The sequence below is a fragment of the Hyaena hyaena genome, unplaced genomic scaffold, assembly GCF_003009895.1.
Source record: "Hyaena hyaena isolate Hyena2069 unplaced genomic scaffold, ASM300989v1 scaffold_137, whole genome shotgun sequence".
In the NCBI taxonomy this organism is placed as follows: Eukaryota; Metazoa; Chordata; class Mammalia; order Carnivora; family Hyaenidae; genus Hyaena; species Hyaena hyaena.
Window position 1 is genome coordinate 1,400,675 of NW_024080769.1, and position 22,247 is coordinate 1,422,921.

The 22,247-nt window shown below is 34.8% G+C and overlaps 1 protein-coding gene across 3 annotated transcripts in view; it reads right to left on the reverse strand.

Moving 5' to 3' along the window:
* Positions 1–22,247, reverse strand: part of PEAK1 (pseudopodium enriched atypical kinase 1) — a 308,018-nt gene that overhangs the window by 146,122 nt on the left and 139,649 nt on the right. For all 3 annotated transcript variants that reach the window (XM_039238166.1, XM_039238163.1, XM_039238164.1), the window contains one exon: positions 9,822–9,985. The gene's annotated coding sequence lies outside the window, so the exon portion shown is untranslated. The remainder of the gene's footprint in view (positions 1–9,821; positions 9,986–22,247) is intronic.

Genomic DNA, 22,247 nt, shown 5'->3' on the forward strand with positions numbered 1-22,247 from the left:
ACCATTTCTCAAAGTCCTCAAAGGGACAATGAATCAATTAACATCCCTCAGTAGACTCAGCACAGTGGGCTAGCAAAGGAAGCCTATTCAGGATGAGTGTAGGTAGATATTAACTACTCTCCTTCTCCCGGCACCAACCCGTGTGACAACACTTAACAATGCTTTGTTATTGTTTATATATGATTCCCTCAAGGGACCTACATAATAGCCCTCAAGTCTAACATAGTGCTCTGTCAATAAGCTAGTAGATTAAATGAATCTTTATTTATTCATAATGTATAAACAGCTCCTATAACACATAATGCTTCTCAAATGATGAAGCCATTTTCCAATAGTTCCCTCTACCATTTTGATGTTTCCATTCTTGGGGCAGTCTTCTTACTTTCTCTATTTCTATAAGGTGAATCTCTTATCATCCCCTCTCTTTCCTTTACCTCCGAGGCCCACATCAAGGAATGAGCCAATGCGCTTTTATTTTTGGTTTTGTTTTTAAGTGTTCAGTACTATATATTGAAAAGATTAATCTTTCTTCCTGGATTGTTTCCACATCTTTGTCAAAAAGTCCACCACTTATGTATAGGTCTATTTCTGGACTGCTTATTCTTTTCCATGGCTCTGTGTGTCTATTCTTTTAATAATCATATAATAATATACTATTTGATTACCTTACTTTTATACTAAATCCTGATATCAGGTAGTCTGAGTCCTTCAATTCTGTTTCTATTCCAAACTGTTTGCGCTTTTCTTGTTCCTTTGCCTGTCCAAATAAATTTTAGAGTCAGCTTGTCTATTGCTACAAAATGATTCCTGCTAGGATTTTGATAGAGTTTTCATTCAATTTATAGAACAATTTGGGAGAATCAACATCTCAACAATATTGACTCTTTCAAGAGTTGAGCACAGTATCCCTCTCCATTTAATAAAATCTTCTTTGATTTCTTTCATCAGGGCTTTATAGGTTTTCAGCACACAGACACTGAATATTTTTCATTTGATTTATACCTATTTCATATTTTATAGTACCATTATAAATGGTGTTTTCTAAAATTTCAACTTCCAATTGCTAATTACTAGTATATTATTTATACTAGTAATAAAATAAAAAAAATAAATATGATTTATTTTTAAAGATCTTTCTTTTAACATTTATAAATTTTTGAGAGACAGAGACACATGCACAGAGCACAAGCAGGGGAAGGGCAGAGAGAGAGAGAGAGAGAGAGAGAGAGAGGGAGAAGCAGAATTTGAAGCAGGCTCCAGGCTCTGAGCTGTCAGCAAAGAGCCCAACATGGGGCTTAAACTCATGAGCTGTGAGATCATGACCTAAGCTAAGTCAGACACTTAACCAACTGAGCCCCCAGGCATTCCTGATTATATTTATATGATGCCTTTCTGTCCCATAACTTTGCTAAATTTACTTATTAATAGTAAAAATAGATTTTTTGGGGGTAGATTCTTCAGGATTTTCTACATAGAAAATTATTTCATTATTTTATTTGCAAATATATTTATTTCTTCCTGTTCAATCTGTGTTCCTTTTATTTTCTTTTTCCTTCCTTATAGAACTGGCTATGTATGACTTCTAGTACAGTGTTGACATCCTTGCTTTGTTCCCATATTAGGAGGAAAACATTCTATTTTCCATCATTAAGTATGATATTAGCTATAGGATATTTATATTTGCCCTTTACCAGGTTGAGGAAATTCCTTCTATGTCTAGTTTGTTGAGAGTTCTCTATTGTGAATTGATGCAGTATGTAACTATTGAGATGATCACGTCCCCCCCCCCCCAGCTTTTTGTTGATATGTGAATTGCACTGATTCGTTCTTGAATATGAAAACAACTGTCTATTCCCAGAATAAGGCCTACTTAATCATAATGTATTATTTCTACATTTTGCTATTTTTTCTTTGCTAACATTTTGTTAAGGATTTTTGAGTCTGTGTCTACAGTTTCCAGTTTTGTAATTTCTTTAGCTTGTTTTGATGTCATGACAATACTGACTTAGTGGGGAAGTCTTCTCTACTCTTATTTCCTGGCCATTTGTGTAGAATTATTTCTTCCTTAAATGTTTGGTAGGATTTGCCAGTAAAGGCATCTGGACTTAGAATTTTCTTTGCACTGAGTAAAAAGTTTTAAACTCCAAATTCAAGGTCTTTAATTATATAGGACTATTCAAGTCACCTGTCTTTTTTTTTTTTTTTTTTGAGAGCTTTGGTAGTTTGGGTCTTTCAACAAATTTTTCCATTTAAGCTTTTTAATTTATAGGCCCAAAGTTTTGTTCACATTTTCTCTTGGTGGATATTTAAAGATTTTCTACCTTTTAACTACTGTGAATAGTGCTGCTATGAACATTTATATACACATATTTGAGACCCTGTTTTCAATTCTTTTGAGTATACATGTAGGAGTGAGATTGCTGGGTTATCTGATAATTCCATGTTTGACTTTTTGATTTTTGAGGGGCCATCTAACTTTCACAGCAGCTGAAACATTTCACATTCCCACCAGCAATGTATGAAGGTTCCAATTTCTTCACATTCTTGCCAATGATGCCATTTTCTTTTCTTTTCCTCTTCTTTCTTTTNTGGATATTTAAAGATTTTCTACCTTTTAACTACTGTGAATAGTGCTGCTATGAACATTTATATACACATATTTGAGACCCTGTTTTCAATTCTTTCACATTCTTGCCAATGATGCCATTTTCTTTTCTTTTCCTCTTCTTTCTTTCTTTTTTTTTTTTTGTTTTTTTTTTTTTGTTATAGCCATCCTCATGGATGTGGTGTGCTATCTTGTTGTGGTTGGCACAATTTTTTTTTTTTTTACCTTGGACACTTGCTTGATGATTTGGGGAGGGTGTACATACGAGTCCAAGAGTCCTAGTGATTTTCCATTTTTCATGGATGGGCAGTGGATAGAAAAGATATACTATTTAAGAAATCTATCTGGAAATGAATATACTAACCGCATTCCCCCCATTTTGCATCTAAACAAAGCATCTGTGCCTTGTTTCCTTTTAAACATTCCTCATATGAAACTTACCTGCCAGGTATACAAAGGGCCATTATATACCATCAGAGTGCTGTAGCACCAGAATGCTTTACGTTTTCCTCCCTTTCTATATGCCAAACCAGCAGAAGGAAACAAAAGCTGGGCCTGACTCCAAGAAGAATGAGTTTCTTAGGGATCAATAGTTTCCTTTCATTTTTACAATTTGGCAATTTTAGATAAGCTTTCCTATGACCATGTGCCAGAACTGTTAATCTTCAAAACATACAAGCCAGAATGATAATACTATTTTCTCTCCTCCATTATTCTGTTGCTACTACATGGGGACAATTACTTCAGAATTAAGTTATCAGAAGGACTGGGAATAACTAGCTTGTCTGTTATAAGCATTTTTGCAGACTTCCAGTTTTTCACTATCATAAGAGCATGGTGGGTGAATTTTCCTTCTAGTAACAGAAACATGGGGGTTCTCTGCATTTATTATGCTCTTCAATTGCCTCCCATGTTTAGTGGTATTCCAGCTGATTGTCATAAACTTAAAACATTTACTGCTGATTACAGCTGACACAATGAATCCAAGGATAAAAATATGTTCGCAACACCCACAGTAATCTTCACAATTGCTGCAGATTCTTCTCTCTCCCTCCATCATCCCTCGCCCAGGGCCAGGTCTTTGGGGAAAGGACCTCTAAACTCTCCTCAAAGTCCAAATAAACATCCTCTTCCTGGGTCAACTTGTTAACACTGTTTTCAGAGGCTACCTTTTCCCACACAGCACCACTGGCTTACTACACAGCATCATTATCTTCTTGCCAATAACACATGTCTAGAGGGAGAATTGCTACCACATGATACAGTCATTTCTTGTTCATTTGACTATACTAGGGACTATTTCTAATTTCAGTAGTAAAAAATTATAAAAATCTAATGTTACAGAAGATGTAAGTCCATAAAAATAACCGTTTTCCCAACACATCTTTAAAGGTATATTTGAAAAGGGGTGCCTGGCTGGTTCAGTCAATAGAGCATACGACTCTTGATCTCGGGGTTGTAGGTTCAAGCCCCACCTTGGATGTAGAGATTACTTAAAAATAAAATCTTAAGGAGCGCCTAGGTGACTCAGTTGGTTAAGTATCTGAGCATGATCAGCTCAGGTCATGATCTTGTGGTCCACAGGCTTGAGCCCTGTGTTGGGCTCTGCACTGACAGTGGGGAGCCTGCTTGGGATTCTCTCCATCATTCATTCTCTCTCTCTCTCTCTCTCTCTCTCTCTCTCTCTCTCTCTCCCCCCCTCCTCCCCACTTCCCTCACTCATGTGTGTATGCACTCTCTCAAAAAAATAAAAAAGAAAAAAATTTTTTTAAAATATGTGTGTATGTATGTGTGTGTGTGTGTGTGTGTGTGTGTGTGTATGAGAACCTACATCATAATGGAATTATACTCTTTCAAAACACAATGCAGACTTATTAAGATGACAGCCACACTTTGGGTAGCAAGGAGAGAACAAAACCACAACAGCAAATCTCCACAACTGCCTAGACTACACTATCTACTTCATTGTTTTCTATTTTATTTTGAGCTCATATGAAATAATAAATATCACACATCAATGAAAGATGCAGAAGTGCAAATGCAAAATGTCATCATTTACACTGCATATTATTATTGAGTACACACATAAGAATATATTTCACCAACCTCATAGAACATTTTCTCTGGAAACGGAAGGACAGGAATGAGATTGGAGAGTGATCTAAAGAGGGTTTCGACTGTTCTTTTATTTCTTTAGCAAGAATGACAAAATGTTAGCATTGATTTAATTCTTGGTGGTGAGATAACAGGTGTTTGCAAAATTATTCCAAATTTTTCTTAATTCTTGGAAATTTTCATAATAAAAACTTGTTAAAAGAAATAAAAATAATACCTGGTTATGTTTTAGCTTGGAAGTAAAGCAGAATTATAAACAAAGAAAACATGAGGAAGAACCTTCTTTCTTGGGGTAATGTCTGACCAAAATAGCATTTTATATATTTTAGTATATAGTTTGAAAGAATACTTGAAGTGATACTGTAATTTCTGAGTAACATTGGGCAAGTATATTTGTTTCCAAGGGCTTCCATTTCCTTTTACGTTAAGCAAGAGCATTGAAATAAAATATCTCAGATAACCTCTTCAACTTTAAAAGTCTATGACTTTCCCCCCCAGAAAGGGTAAGTATATCTTGACACATGGTATTCCCCTTGCCTAGTATTCTTTTTCTCTAGCTTGTTCCCTAGCAGTAAATTCCTATTTATCCAATAATACTTACAAAAGATACCTCCGTGCTGTGGGAAGCCTTACCTCACTCTTCCCAGGTAGGGAAAAGCACTGGCACAATTTGCTGCTCATATTTCCATTAAACACTTGATACACTGCAACATCTATTATATGTTTGCCTGCCCTGCTAGATAGTGAGCCTCTGAGGACAGGACTTATACTATATATCCTTCATTATGTATCCCTTGTAGCTTCCACAGTCACGTGCTTATAGCCAAGAGAGGTATAGCCACTTGAAAATATGTTAGCACAAAATAGGTTTAAAAATTTTTATCTATTGCAAGTATTATTTTTCCCAAGTAAATATCTGATTAATGAGTGAATGAGCTGGTAATACGAAATGGCATGAAGTAATGTGTGATGAATGAATAAAATCAATAGTACAGGGGCACTTGGGTGGCTCAGTTAGTTAAGGGTCCAACTTTGGCTCAGGTTACAATCTTAGGGTTCGTGGGTTTGAGCCCCACATTCTGTGCTGACAACTCAGAGCTTAGAGCCCGCTTTGGATTCTGTGTCTCCCTCTCTCTCTGCCCCTCCCCCTTGCATTCTGTCTCTCTCAAAAAAAAAAAAAAAATTAAATTAAAAGAATTAAAAAAAAAATCCCAAAAAACATTCACTCAACCCCTGTCCTCAAATGGGGACTAGCAAAATTCCTATGGTGGAGGGGGGAAGGGGGACAGTGATAATGGGGAAAAGAGAAAGAACTTGGTAGAAAATGGCAAACCATACATGAAAAATTTGCTGAAGTCTGAGGAACTGAGCTAAACCTATACATTCATTTGGGGAAAACTGGTTATCTTTAATATGCTGAGTTTGGTAATAGGCCTAATCATCTTAAACCCTGATATAGATAGGTTACCATACTTAGTTTTGACACTTAAAATAAGAATAAGAATAAGAATCTATTTGAAGGAATTATATGTAACTTTAATAGAAAATTTGTGCCATTAAGATAAACTGGTCTTCAGATTCATTACTATTTTAGTCTTTAGTGATAGTATCAGTTTCTGAGACTGAAAACCAATTAAGAATTTCTAGTGATAAAGAGAAAATGAAAAGGCAAACAAGACTTCAAGGAAGGACAGCTGAGCAGGGAGGTCAGTTTTGCATTTCCCCCCACTCATATCTCCTATCTTTCTCTGTCCTCTAAGTCTCAATCTTAAATAAAATGTGGGTCTACTGAGATCATCTTTAAGTAACTTAGCCTTCATTCAGGAGCAGATTATTGTTTTGATTATATAATAACTAACACTTTTAAAACATAATCAAAATAATGATAGATTACTACAAAATAAAATCGGTGCTGCAAAAGAAACCTCATACGCGGCACCAAAAAAAAAAAAAAAAAAAAAAAAGAAAAAAAAGAAACCTCATACGTGCCTCAAGGGGGCTAAGATGAGGATGCCACTAGTAAGGACTTGCTACCTACACCGCACAAAGAAGCAACTGCAACACGTGGTAGGGAACATTTGTAAACCAAAACACCCCTCTGGTGAAGAGCTCAGGCTGTGAAGTCAGACAGAACTGGCTCTACCTCTAACTAGTAAACGTGAGGTAGGGCAATTTATTTAACTTCTCTGAGGACATGTTTCCTCATATGTAAAATATGAGATATTTAATAATTAGACCCACATCAAATATAGTTGTGAAACTTGAGAATGCACGTTAATCACTAATCCCAATGCTTGGCATGACAATCACGCAATACATATTACTTACTGCTTTTTTTTTAAAGTTTTATTTTATTATTTATTTTGAGAGAGAGAAAGAGAAAGAGAGAGAGCATGTGCACACACACAAGTAGGGGAGAGGCAGAGAAAGGGGTAGAGAGAATCCTAAGCAGGCTCCATGCTGTCAACGCGGAGCCTGACATGGGGATGGATCTCACAAACCAGGAGATAATGACTGAGCTGATATCAAGAGTCAGATGCTCAACCAACTGAGCCACCCAGGTGCCCCACTGTTATTTTTAATTCCTTTTTGTCTTGGCAAATTGCACCTAGGCCTCCCTCCATAAGGACAGTTTTGCGAACAAAGGTGCCGCAGAGGACGTTCTAAAGGCCTACTAAGCTTTACAAACGTAAGATTCTAGATGGATATATTGATTAGAGTGGTCTTGCTGTCTGCAAGAACATATCCTCTACCCTAAGAATCGTAATTTTAAGCTCATAAAATGAATTTAGATAAAACTGGGTGTTTGATTCTACTTTTTAACCTAGCTAGAACGTCTTTTAAATTTTAGCCTCTTCAACGTGGCCATGATAGTTTGCACCATTAGAAATCTGGACTTCAAATTTGTACAATTAGAGATCCAGTTATTCACACAAATAGAAATCGAATTCCCTCTTCAAATGCCATAGATTTGGGATTTTGGAGGTACTCAGCTTGAATGGGGCCAGAAAAATTAAATATGTAAATGCAACTGAGATTTTTAAATTCTACATACTTTGTGGATGTAAGTTACATTACTTCTGAACTGGGCTAGTTGGCAGAATCAGTGCAGTTCTTTTATTTCATAGTGAGGTCAAGTTGTATTCCAGTTTGCTTCTTGATAACATTATAACCCCCTCCACCCCACACACACAAAATTGAAGTGAAAAAAGTAGATATTAATTATTGGAAATATCCACTATCTATAGATTTCAATGATCCTATTACTGGTTACCAAAAATACTGAAAGAAGGATTTAATGGAATTGAGTATGACAAAGAATGGTAAAAGTACCAGTAAAAATTTTGACAATATTATTTGTTTTTAATGTTTAATGTATTAATCTCATTAATAAAACTGTTGGCTATTTAAGATTATAGAATCAGGAATAATTTAATGGGGACAGAAAACTTAGATTACCACCAAGAAAGACAGAGAAAATTTGATGACTTTCTATGTATTATCTTAACTGCATAAATGGACACTCAGTACTTTAATTTCTGCTGTGCTTCAAAAGTTACTTTCTTCAACTTTATTTTTTAATGGTTGAGAAGTATAAAGAATTTACTGGACATTTAGAAAGGCTAAACGCTGCTATGTGGGTGGTTATGGCAAGAACGTGGAAAAGTTCTAACTATGCCACAAGTAGAGGTTTAAACCAGCAATTGGAGAAGTTTGTAAAAAATTGATGTTCAGGCATTTTTAAAATCAAGGTTAATGTTAGCATAGGAAAGAATAGCGAGAACATCCATTCTTTATATACTATTTATCCTGGGATACACTTTTCAGTTTAAATAATTCTCTTGAAATAGGCCCTGTATTCCTAAGAATTATTAGGACTAGCAACTGGTAGTGTATTTGATGATTTTTCACATCTCCTGCACTTCACCAGAGGGACTTAGTTTTAGTCAATTGCACCTATTCACTACGATGACACAGTGACTCAAAAAAACAAATGATTATCCATCAAAATCAAATTAGTACACTTCCAATGAATTACAGTTGTAAATGTCCACTAAGATGCCTTTTAAAAATCTGCAATGTGGGGTGCCTGAGTGGCTCAGTTGGTTAAGCATCTGACTCCAGCTCATGATCTCACAGTTTGTGGGTTTGAGCCCTGCGTCGAGCTCTATGCTGACAGCTCAGAGCCTGGAGCCTGTTTCAGATTCTGTGTCTCCCTCTCTCTCTACCTCTCCCCCACTCATGCTCTGTCTTTCTCTCTCTCTCTCTCTGTCTCAAAACTAAATAAACTATAAAAAAAATTTTTTTAAATCTGCAATCTTACAAAACATGCACTGAAACAATTATGGCCTAAGATCAAGGAGATTTAAGAAGACTGACAAGGAATCTTACGCCTTTCTACAGTTGCTTTCCACTCTACTTAAAATGTAACAGTCCTTGTAATTTCACAAGAAGAAATAATTTTATACTCTTTTCCTGTTTTTTTTTTCCCTCTTTTCTACTCTGGTTTCTTATTTTTTGTGCTTTTTTCTTTGTTTTTTTTTTCTGTTTTTTTTGGGTTTTTTTTGCTTATAACTCTAAATTCCTGAGAAGGGTGGGCAACGGAGAAAATAATGATTAAATAAAAAGATGTCAGATATGAAGGCAAAAGGCTCAAGAGATCAGATGCCAAGTAGGGTAATTAAAAAATAACATGAAATAAAGTTTAGAAAACAAGACTAAAAACCCTTTGCATATGTGATAGCATACTACCACTTACGGTTCCCTGAGCTGTTTCTATGAAAGGAAAAGTATTTGGTCAAGAATGGACTTATAAATATACTAGTACTGTGCTGTATTTCTACTCAAATAAGCTTATCTGTTTCTAAGTTAAGAAGTTCATAACCTGGGGGGCGAGGGGGAAATGACAATTCTTCTGAGCAATATCAGGGTCAAACATTAAAGGCCAAACCAAAGATCTGACTATGCTAAATAAGTCATAAAATTATCAGCTTTATCTATACTTTGGTATTTGTAAGGTAAATGTTTAAACTTAGAAATCCTTTCAAGTTCTATAAAAGTTCTTGGTGGAAGTGTAACACAATATGAGAATTCTGGTTACCGTTTAAATTTGCAGTTCTTCATCCATTATGGTGACTAAGGTGGTTTTAGCAGCTATCATTACATTCGTTTACAGTTTCAAAGTGCTTTGGGTCTTTCCAGGATGAATGTACTTCTTCTTTGCCTCTCATTCCTTAACTTATATTCTGAAGACAGCAATGTTTACTGCAAGAGAAAAAAATAAAGTAGAACTAAATTGGAGAATAAGCTAGTTTTAAATATACTGGGCATTTTTCTTTCCTTTAGGATATTCTTAATTTCACCCTCACTCAATAGTTACAATTAGTCTTATTCATTTAAGAAGTAACTTCCTTACTTAGGTGTAGACACGGACAGAATCCTACACATTTAATAACGATCTATGTCATACCTAAGAACCAAATAATTTCTAAGACTCAAACTAGTACAGATCAACCTGAAACTTTTGAGGACTTCATTTGAACACCTGTTTTGAGCTATGCAAGAGCCAATCTAAGAGCATTAACTGAATGAGAAATATTAAACCCTACTTCATCCTTATAAAAACCCAATTCTAAACATAACAGTGTCCAATTCTGATACAGTCTTTGTAAAATATGAAAGTAGGTATCTCCAAATGCAAAAATGTCTCTAGCTACTTTGCAGTTTACTTTTGGCACAAGTATGAAATATATTTATAATCTGGTATACAGGAGAGCACCTGAAATTAAATTAATAAATTCCTACCTATTTCTGACTCTGAGGCACCAGTTACGTGTATGTTCAGACTGGCACAACCTCTGATTTGTTTTCTATGTAACACCAAATATAAGGAAAAGGCCTCTAAGTTAAGTAGAAAGAGAAAGATAAATGTAATTACTTTTTAAATGATTCTGGATTGTGCTTACATAATACAGAATTGAACCTCTGAATAAATATTAAGAACAAAAAGATATTTTGAAACAGAAGTTTTCATTTGTGCACCATCAAACAATATTGAACTCCAACACAGTTGGGTTATCCATGATGAAAGCACCACCCAATGTTCTCACAGTGCTTACACCTCCACTTCAGGAGGTACATAACAACATTAGGCAGTATGTAGGAGACATATTACCAAGAACATATATATACATGTATATATACATACATATATATGTATATACAACCAATATGCAGATGAAATAATGATGCCCAGGATAACACAGACAGTGGAAAAATTACTCCATCCATTTTCATTAAATGAGTCTTTTGAGAAGAAAAATACAATTTATGCCCATTTCAACTGTGAAATCTGAAGATGGGAAAAAAAAAACTGAACACATGGGTTTACAAATATTGGTGCCCTAGAAAAGCACATAGTAATAGAAAAGTGGTTTCCCAAGGGTAGGTGTTTGGCCAGTGGCAAACTGAAATGAGACTTGGATCACCCCACTCTCTCCTAAAGTAGTGCTCCACTATCTGCCTATAATCAATCAGCATTCTTGTCCTCTCGGCCCCCCAAATTATTTTTTCTGAATAGTTTATTCTTGGACTTGTAGGTATTCTACCATAATATAGTCATTAATGGTTATCTAACAATGTAAGGGACAAAGAATTATAAACAGTGTTTCATTAAATCTTAACATTTTATATGTGCAATCTGTAGACAGGATAGAGTTGGGTCTTGTATTTTAATACAGTCTGAAATCTCTGACTCCTAATTGCAGAGTTTAGTTTATCAATATGTAATGTGATTACCGAAATGACTGAGTTTAAAACTACCATTTTGCTGTTTGTTTTCTATTTCTATTGTTCTCTGGTGTTTTTTTTTTTTTTAATGTTTTATTTATTTCTGAGAGAGAGAGACAGCATGAGCAGGGGAGGGTCAGAGAGAGAGGGAGACACAGAATCTGAAACAGGCTCCAGGCTCTGAGCTGGCTGTCAGTATAGAACCTGATGCGGGGCTCGAACCCACGAACTGCGAGATCATAACCTGAGCTGAAGTCGGATGCTTAACTGACTGAGTCACCCAGGCGTCAGTTTGGGTGTTTCTACATTTTCCTGCCTCAATTTCAGTTAATCAAGTATTTGTAATGTTTTACTTTAATTGCTCTTTACTTCTTTGTCCTGGGGGAGGGTGACACTAAGAATTATAATAAGCATCCTCAAATTACCACAGTTTAAAGTTAATATTGAATATCATGCCAAGCATAAGAACCTTGCAGTAGTATAATTCCATTGATTACAAACCCTTTTTGTTAACGGTTGTTATGGTATACTTCTACTTATATAATAGAACCCATAATAAAATGGTTTTAACTTTTGTTTTAAGTCAGTTAAAAAAAAAAAAGCTTTCTTTTAAAGAAAGTAACGGAAGAAAGAATAAGATATTTTCCCACTTTATCGTTCTTGTTCTTCAGTTCTCCTGTAGAACAGACTTTCCATTTGATACCACTGCTCTTCAGCTAAAAACTTTCTTTTATTATTTCTTACACTGCAAGTCTGCTGACAATGAATCATCTAATTTTTTATCAGAAATCACCTTTCTTTACCTTTATTTCTGAATAACATTTAAGTATAGAATTCTGAGCTGAAAGGTTCTTTTTCTTCCATACAGCTCTTTCAAGATACCATGCCATAGTTTATTTGGCTTCCATTATTCTGATAAGTCAGCAGTCATTAATATGATTGTTTCTTTTGTTTTCTGGCTGTTTTCAAGATTTTCTCTATCATCGGTTTTCAGGAATGTAACTATTATGTGTCTAGATTTAGTTTTCATATATTTTGGGGGGAGGGGAGTTCATTGAGCTTCTCGGCTCCACAATTTAGTGTTCTGTTAAATTTGAGAAATTTTTAGTCTATTTGTTTTTAAAAATTTTTGTCCCATCTTCTCTCTCTTGCTTCTAGGTTTTTAATACGCATAAGGTTGACTGTTTATAATCCCACTGGTCACCAACGTTCTGTTTGTTTTTGTTTTTTCTTTTGTTTGCTTTGTTTTTAAATCTTTTTTCTTCTTTGTTCTTCAAATAGGATAATTCTACTGATCTGTCAAGGCCCTTTCTTCTGTCATCTTTTGTCTGCCATTAAGTCTATCGAGTGAATTTTTCATGTCAGGTATTGTATTTCCAGTTCAATAATTTCCTTTTTATTTTTTAAAAAATAGTTTCTACCTCTGTCTGCAGAGAAGTCTGTATTTTCCTTCATTATATCCTCCTTTTCCTTTAAGTTCTTGACCATATTTATAATAGCTCATTTAAAGGTATTGTCACTTAACGACATCTGGATTAATTCCTTTTTTTAAAAAAACTATGGATAATATTTTCCTAGTTCTTCATATGATTAATAATTTTTTTATTGTATACTGGACAATACTCTGTACTTTGTTATCTTCCTTTGAAGTACATTGATTTTTCTTCTAATAGGAAGTTGAATACTGGCTGATCATTTTGAATTTGTGGATGGCTGGTTTTATATTTTGTTAGGGAAGGTATGCTTCAGCTTTGACCTCCATCTTAGAATAAATCCCTTCGGCCTTACAGTCTTTACTTGTAAGACAGGAAGGACCCTCCTAAGATTTCAACAAAAATCTTAGTGTGTCTAATAGGACTCAGACTCCATATTTGATTAGAAATATGACCTCAACAACTTCCCACATGAGCTATCACTTTCCACTAGGCTCTATAGCGTCTTCTCTCCACATGTGAATTTAAAGACCAACCAAGGAATGAAAAGGAATACAAATGCAAATGTTGAGGCCTCCTATTCTGAATCTCTCTCCCTTCTAGGGATTTTCACCACTGATTTCCAGAGGAACCTGCATGACTTGAATGGGGCTGTGGATTAGATGTTGTTAACCTACCAATATTGAGTTCTTGATTGTGATAATTTTAGCTTACTCTCAAATGATTTAGGAAAAATTATTCTTACAACTGGTGTGTAAATTTCAAATTATTACAAATTAAAAAGAAAAAAGTTAAATGTATCAATAAGCCATATTACATTTCCAAAATGTTTTCTATGGAAGACTAATAGAGCTATATGCTTAAAGAGAAAGTAGTTCTGTAGCAAAATAAACTGGGTTAAAATTACTCATTATATTCATTTCTAGCAATTCACAATACAAGTTAGCATGTCAAATATTTCTACAAATCATCCATTAGAGATATTTCCATTTATTCATCTTTCCAATTATACATAATGAAAGGCAATGTTCTAGAGATAGAGGTAATAATGGAGGAAAGATCTCCTCTCACAGATTTTACGTTATAATACAGAAAGAGACAAATAAATAAATAAACTAATTTCAGATGGTACAAATGCTCTTTAGAAAATAAAACTGGGTATTAGAAAGAGATTGGGAAGGTGTAGATACTTTTAAATAGTGCATCAAGGAAGGCATCTGAGGAGATGATGTTTAAGTTAAAACTGAATGAAATGAGCCAGACATGGAATGATTTAGAAGAATGTTCCAGACATTCTTCCAGATATACATGTCAAAAGACAGGAATGAGCTTATAATGTTCATGGAAAAAAGCTTCTAATTTATCCAAACAATTAAGAATTTGTGAGAAAAATATCTTGAGTCTTACACCCTTCATTTAAAAAAATTTTTTAATAGTTTTATTTATTTTTGAGACAGAGAGAGACAGAGCATGAATGGGGAAGGGGCAGAGAGAGAGGGAGACACAGAATCCAAAACAGGCTCCGGGCTCTGAGATGTCAGCACAGAGCCTGATGCGGGGCTCAAATCCATGAACCTTAAGATCTGATCTGAGCCAAAGTTGGTCGCTTAACCAACTGAGCCACCCAGATGCCCCGAGTATTACACCCTTCAAAGAACATGATCAGAAAGTACAAACTCCCAATTATAAAATAAGTAAAGAATAGGGATGTAATGTACAGCATGGTGACCATAGTTAATAATACTGTATTGCATACCTGAAAGTTGCTAAAACAGTAAATCTTAAAAGTTCCCAACACAAGAAAAAAATTCTGTAACTATGTATGGTGATGGATGTTAACTAGACTTATTGTGGTCATTTTGCCATATATACAAATATAGAATCATTATGTTGTATACCTGAAACTAATACATAGATTCACCTATTATACATATCAGGTATACTTCTATCTTTAAAAAATGTGAAAAGTGCTCTGATTTTAAATCTATTTATTAATTCCTATATAATGACAACAATAAATAATGTTTATTTTAAATTCTTAACTTCTTTCTGAGCATACAAATTGCCCAAGGAACCTCTGATATAACTTGTAACACTAAAAATTGGTCAAAGCCCTATCAGCTCAGTATTGTGTGATCTTGTTTACTTTGCTATTCGATTTAATAGTAGACAATAGTTTGAATAAAAATATCATTTGGAATTAAAACACAACAGTCGGCTAAGAATCTGACAGCTTACTTGGGAGTTTTCTAATCATTTAGAGCAGGTACTGTCAAACCATGACCCTTGGGCCAAATGCGACCAGCTAGCCATTTGTTTCTGTAAGACCTACAAGATAAGAATAGCTTTTTAAGCAATGGGGGGAAAAAGTCAAAGAAGAGTATTTGAGATCTAAAAATTTATGATATTCAAATTTTGCTGTCTAAAAATAAAGTTTTATCGCAACACAGCCAGTTCATTTTTAATGTACTGTTTATAGCTGCTTTTATACTACAAAGGCAGAGTTGAGTTGTTGTGACAGGGACCATGTGGTCCACAAAGTCTAAAATATGCACTGTTTGGCCCTTTATAGATAATGTTTGCCAGTTCCTAACCGAAAGTATACTGAACATGTTTATATTCTACAATGACAGGATTTATATTTTAAAACATTACATCAACTGATTCATTCACCAGTATGTTAGTCTTTCATGTTTCTACTTAAGTGATAAATAATAATTTTATATTTCAAATGATCATCCCAGGGTGGATGGGTGGCTCAGTCAGCTAAACATCTGACTTTGGCTCAGGTCACGATCTCAGGGTTCATGACTTCAAGCCCTGTGTCAGGCTCTGTGTTGACAGCTCAGAGTCTGGAGCCTGCTTCAGATTCTGTGTCTCCCTCTCTCTCTGCCCCTCCCCTGCTTGTGCTCTGTCTCTCTCTCTCTCAAAATAAATAAACATTAAACATATTTTTAATTAAAAAATAAAATGAAAAAAATAAAAATAATCATCCCATGATATTGAGAGAGTTTTTACATATTCAAAAACTCATTTTCCTAATTTGTGACATTTATGAGATATGATAAATCATTTTCTTGGGTCAATTTCTGATTTAAAGTTTGTAATGGATTCTGAATTGAAAAATAAGCAAACAGTCCTACAGTTGATACAATATCATTTATAACAATACTGAGGAAAAGTGAATCACTGGTTAAATGCTGGGTAAAAAAAGTAATTGCTTGAGAATTTCAGAAGTTTGTAAAGGTGTTAAGTATTAAAAATTTATTTTAGAATGATTCACCTTCCACTTCTGACCATGAGGGATTAAGCAGTCTAGAATAATCCTCCTAGTGCAAACAACTAGAACATGGCAAAATATAGGAAAGGACTATTTTCAGAGACAGGCAGTGCAGGACTGTGATCCCTGAAAAAAGGGAAACAAACAAGGCAAGTCCTACCATTGCCCAAGGCTCTGAGCCAGGAAGCAGTTTACCACTCCTGAGCAGCCGGGAGGAGGAACCCAGACAGAACCTGGCAATCTTGGTGACTTGAGGAGACAGAGAAAAATGTACAAGGAGGCCAAGGTGGCTAGAATTTATGGGGCAGAGTTCCAGAGAACAGAGAGAGTTCCAGCAATTTAAATGAGGGTTCCCTAGAATATTTAGCTAAATAAAAACCCGTGGATGAGAAGGGTAAAATTTCTTTAGGCCAGCCAACAAGAATTTCTAAGGAAAGAAAATTACCAGGGAGTAGTCAGATAAAGGCTACTCAGAGCTGACAGGGGGCCAAGGTTTCAACAAGTTCCCTCTTTGAGTATACAATGCGGTTGTGACCCCATAAGGGCCAAACCACAGATGGAGGGGGAAGGTAGCTCTAGAATAAAAGCTACTATAGTCCCACCTGAAAGAAGCTTGAAAGCCTAGAAAACAATCAAACTAATAAGTGATTTATAATGCTTGTGAGGGAAAAGTCCAACACTCTTTAAACGAATGCCACAAAAATCATGAACTCGGTACGTAAAATTTGCAAATATCTATCACTCAATTAAAAATTAGTGGACGAAGGGGACACCTGGGTGGCTCAGTTCGTCAAGTATCCAAATCTTGATCTCAGTTCAGGTCTTGATCTCAGGGTTGTGAGCTCAAGCCCTGCACTAGGCTCTGTGCTGGGCGTGAAGCCTACTTAAAACTAAACTAAACTAACTAAAAAATACTGGCCAAAGAAGCTGGAAAATGTGACACATAAAAATATAAGTCAACAGACAGAGACCTGGAAATAACAAGGATGATGTAATTAATGGAGCAAAGTCATTGAAAGGAAAAATGTACATGAAAACAGGAACATAGTGGAGAATGGGGGACGGGTCTTTTAAAAAAGTCAAATAGAACTTATAGCAATTAAAGGGGGGAGGGGGGGATGGGCATGGAGGAGGGCACTTTGGGGATGAGCACTGAGTGTTATGTAGAAACTAATTTGACAATAAACTATTTGTAAAAAATAAAAAAAAATTAAAAAAAAAAAAAGAACTTATAGCAATTAAAAAATAGACATAATACCCAAATGAAAATTTCACTGAATGCGACAAGCAGTAGTATATTCATTGCTGAAGAAAAGATTAGTGAACTTCAAGACACATTGGTGCACCTGGCTAGCTCAGCTGGTAGAGGATGTGACTTTTGATCTTGGGGTCATTGAATCTGAGCCCCTCAATGGATAGAGATGTTACTTAAAAAAATTTTGTTTTTTTTTTTTCTAAAGTAAAGCTCAAAAAGAAAAAATGACCATGATGCAACAGAAAAAGATCTTACATTATAAGTGATATGGGATATCACTTACATTATAAGTGATATGAGAAGTGATATAATTGATAACAGAATATAGTAAACTAAAGAGGCATGGCATAAATCTTATACCATTTATTTTAATAAATGCATAAATAATAAATAAATAAATAAATAAATAAATAAATAAATAAAAAGACAGAACAAAGAATAAGCCAAAAAGGGAATAAACCAACAGGGAAGATTAAATGGAAAAGTATAATTAATTCAAAGAAAGGGGAAATAGAAAACAAAAGCAAGATGGTAGATTTAAACCCAACCACATTGATAAATATGTTACATGTTAATTCTCTAAATATTCCAATTAAAAACCAGATAAAAATATATATTGAATATACTGACATGCTATTAGAATCCCACACAAAAATAAGAAAATAGATTAAAAGCATGGAATATATACCGTATCAACCAAAATCTTAAGAGAGCTGGAATAGCCATATTTATAACAGACAATATAAAAGACAAAACAAAAAATATTATCAAAGATAATGAGGAAGATTTCACAATGATTAAGGGTAAATTTCATTTAGAAGATAGAATAATTCCATGGGAACGCCGGGGGAGCTCGGTTGGTTAAGTGTCTGACTCTTGATTTCAGCTCAGGTCATGATCTCAGTGTTGTGAGATGGAGACCTGTGTCAAGGACTGCGTTAGACTCTGTGCTGAGTGGATTTTCTCTGCCCCTACTCCATCAAAATTAAAAAAGAAGGGCACCTGGGTGGCTCAATCAGTTAAGTGTCTGACTTCAGCTCGGGTCATGATCTCACAGCTTGTGAGTTTGAATCCTTTGTCAAGCTCTATGCTGACAGCTCTGAGCCTGGAGCCTGCTCACATTCTGTGTCTCCCTCTACTTCTCTCTCTCTGCCCCTCCCCCACTCACACTCTCAAAAATGAAAAATATTTTTAAAAAAATTTTTAATAAATAAATAAAAGAACCAAAATTATACACAACCATTTCCTTATCACAATGGAACTAAATTAGAAATCAATTAACAGTAAGATATCTGGAAAATTTTCAAACATTTACAAATTAAACAACCTACTTCCAAAATAACCCAAGGGCCACATAAGAAATCACAAAAGAAATCAGAAAATATCTTGAAATGAATAAACATGAAAACCCAACCTTATCAAAATTCTGAGATGCAGATAAAAAGGTGCTTTGAAGAAATATATAGTTTTCTATGCTTATATTTGGGAGTGGGGAGGCCTAAAACTTCCACCATAAAATGCTACCCAAAAAAAATGGAACCAATTAAACCTAAGTAAGTAGACACTAACAAAATAACAAAGAATAGAAATCAATAACACAGACAGGGGCGCCTGGGTGGTTTAGTCGGTTAAGCATCCGACTTTCGCTTGGGTCATGATCTCGCGGTTCGTGGGTTCGAGCCCCGCGTCGGGCTCTGTGCTGACTGCCAGCTCAGAGCCTGGAGCCTGTTTCAGAGTCTGTGACTCCCTCTCTCTCTGACCCTCCCCTGCTCACGCTGTCTCTCTCTCTCTCCTAGAAATAAATAAAACATTAAAAAAAATTAAAAAAAAAATAACACAGACAACTTAAAACAGAGAAAGATGAATGAACCTAACAACAGGTTCTGTGAAAAGAAAAAAAAAAAACAACAAAAAAATCAATGAAACTGATAAGACCTCTAGCTACACTGAGTGAGTGAATACAGAAATCATCCATGTCAGGGGGCACCTAAGTGGTTCAGTTGGTTGAGCATCCAACTTAGGCTCAGGTAATGATCTCAAGGTTCATGAGTTCAAGCCCTGCATCGGGTTCTGTTAACAGTTCAGAACCTGAAGCCCGCTTCAGATTCTGTATCTCCCTCTGTCTCTGCTCCTTTCCTGCTCGTACTCTGTCTCTCTCTCAAAAATAAGCATTAAAAAATAAAAAAAAAAAAAAAAAAAAGAAATCAATAACAGGAATGAAAGGGGGACCATTACTTAAGAGTCTACAGACACTGACAGGAGACTATTATGAATGATTTTGTGCCAATAAATTTGACAACTAAGATGTAATGGAAATTTCTTAAAAGACACAGATTACCAATACTGACTCAGGAGGTAACAGATAACCTAAACAGCCCTACATCTATTCAAGAAATTAAAAATGTAATTTAAAAAATGTTCCCACAAAGAAAACTCCAGTTATCAACTGGTAAATTTCACCAAACATGTAAAGACAGAAGTAATACCAATCTTACATAAATTCTTCCAGAAAGCAGAGGAGGGAACATTTTCAAACTGATTTTATATGGCCAGCAAGCATTAGATTAATTCCCAAACCAGAAAAAGGCATTTAAGAAAAGTACACACCAATACCTCTCTCAAACATAGATGCAAAAATCTTTAACAAAATAGCAAGTCAAATTCAGCAATATATAAGAATGAATGCAAGGTTGATTTTACATTTTAAAAAAGTCAATGTTATTAATCACATTAACAGAATAAAGGAGAAAAACAATATGATCATTTCAATAAACACAGAAAAATATTTAACAAATTTCCATACTTATTCATAACAAAACTTCAGACAACTCAGAATAGAAAAGAACTACCTTAATTTGATAAAGGGCATCTGTAAAATACTGACATAATAATAAATAATAAGCATTGTACTCAACATTACACTATAGTTCATAGTTAGTGTAATGAAGCAAAAGAAAGAAATGAAAAGCATAACGATGGGGAAGGAAGAAGTTAAGATATCTTTAAAAGAGACATGATTATTTATACAGAAAATCCTAAGGAATCTAGACAACAAATACAAAAACTATTAAGTGATTAGGAAAACTGTAAAATACAAAGTATATATATATAGGTGTGTGTGTGTGTGTGTGTGTGTGTGTGTGTATACAGTACTCATTATATTTCTATATAAAAAAAACAACTAGATATTTTTAAACTTTTAAATACCATGAATAATAGAAATCAAAAACATGAAACACTTGAGTTTATCCCTAACAAAATATGTATAAGACCTGTAGAATGAGAGCTACAAAACACTGCCAAGACCAATTAAACTGAAATAAATGAAGAGATATACCATATTTATGGATTGGAAGATTCAGTATTATTAATAAGACAATTCTTCCCAATTCATCTATACATTCAATTCAATTCAAATTATAATCTCAGAGGTTTTTTGTAGAAATGTACGAGCTGATTATAAAATGTGTACGAAAATCCCAATGGACAGGATAATCAAAATAATTTGAAAATTAAGATCACAGTAGGAATACTTAAAATACCCATTTCTAGAATTTTTTTCTCTTTTTTTAAAAGTTTAATTATTTGAGAGAGAAAGTGCATGCAAGTGGGGGAGGGGCAGAGAGAGAGGAAGAGAGGGAATCCCAAGCAGGCTCCATGCTGCTAGCACAGAGACAGACCCAGAGCTTAATCTCAACAAACCTCGAGATCATGACCTGAGCCAAAAATCAAGAGTCAAACACTTAACCAACTGAACCACACAGGCACCTCTGGTTTCTAGAATTATTAAGTACCGCAATCAAGACAATTTGGTAATAACCTAAGGATAAACATATAGAAAAATGGAATAGAACAGAAAACCCAAAAATAGACATTCATATAGAATGTAAATGAATTTTGCCTTTACCTCACACATTTTGTATATGTACAAATCTAACTCCAAAAGAGTTAGAGAAACCCAAGAGAACCCAAGAGAAAATGTAAAATTATAAAACTTCAAAATGAAAACAAGGAAAACATTTTATGGAGCTTAGCCACCTGACAGACTATACTTTATCAAAATTAAAAACTTTTGCTATTTTAAAAACATCATTATAAAAACTAAGTGGTCAATACGTACATAAAACAAAACTGCAGTAAGAACTTAACACTCACTGAAGAACTAAAATTTGAAAGACTGACAGTTCTAAATATTGGTAAGGATACAGAGCTAACATCGATGCACTGTCCAATACAGTAACCACTAGGCACAAAAAACCATTTAAATCTAACTTGATAAGTTCAATAAAAATTCAGCCCCTCAGATGTACTAGCCATATTTTACTTGCCCAACAGCCACAAGTGGCTAGTGACTAAGCCACTGGAGAGTGCAGATACAGAACATTTTCATTACTGCAGAAATAACTATAGGATAAATTAATGTAGAATATATGAAATGCTCACGCCATTGCTAGTAGGAATGTAAAAATTTGCCAGCAAGGTTAGCAGCCTCTTTGGAAGTCAAACAAAAATAACCCAACAATTTGACCCTGCACTTATACTCTTACCTTGCCAGGACAATATCAAAAGAGGCCTGCTAAAACACATGATTAAAATAAAATACAAAGTCTCATGACTTCATGCCCCAAATGTCCAGAATTTAACTGAAAACCACTTATCATACCTTATATTTACACAAAACCTCTACTTGAACGAGGAAAAACCATCAACTGATGCCAATACCAAGATGACACAGATTTAAGAATTAGCTCACAAGGATTTTAAAGCAGT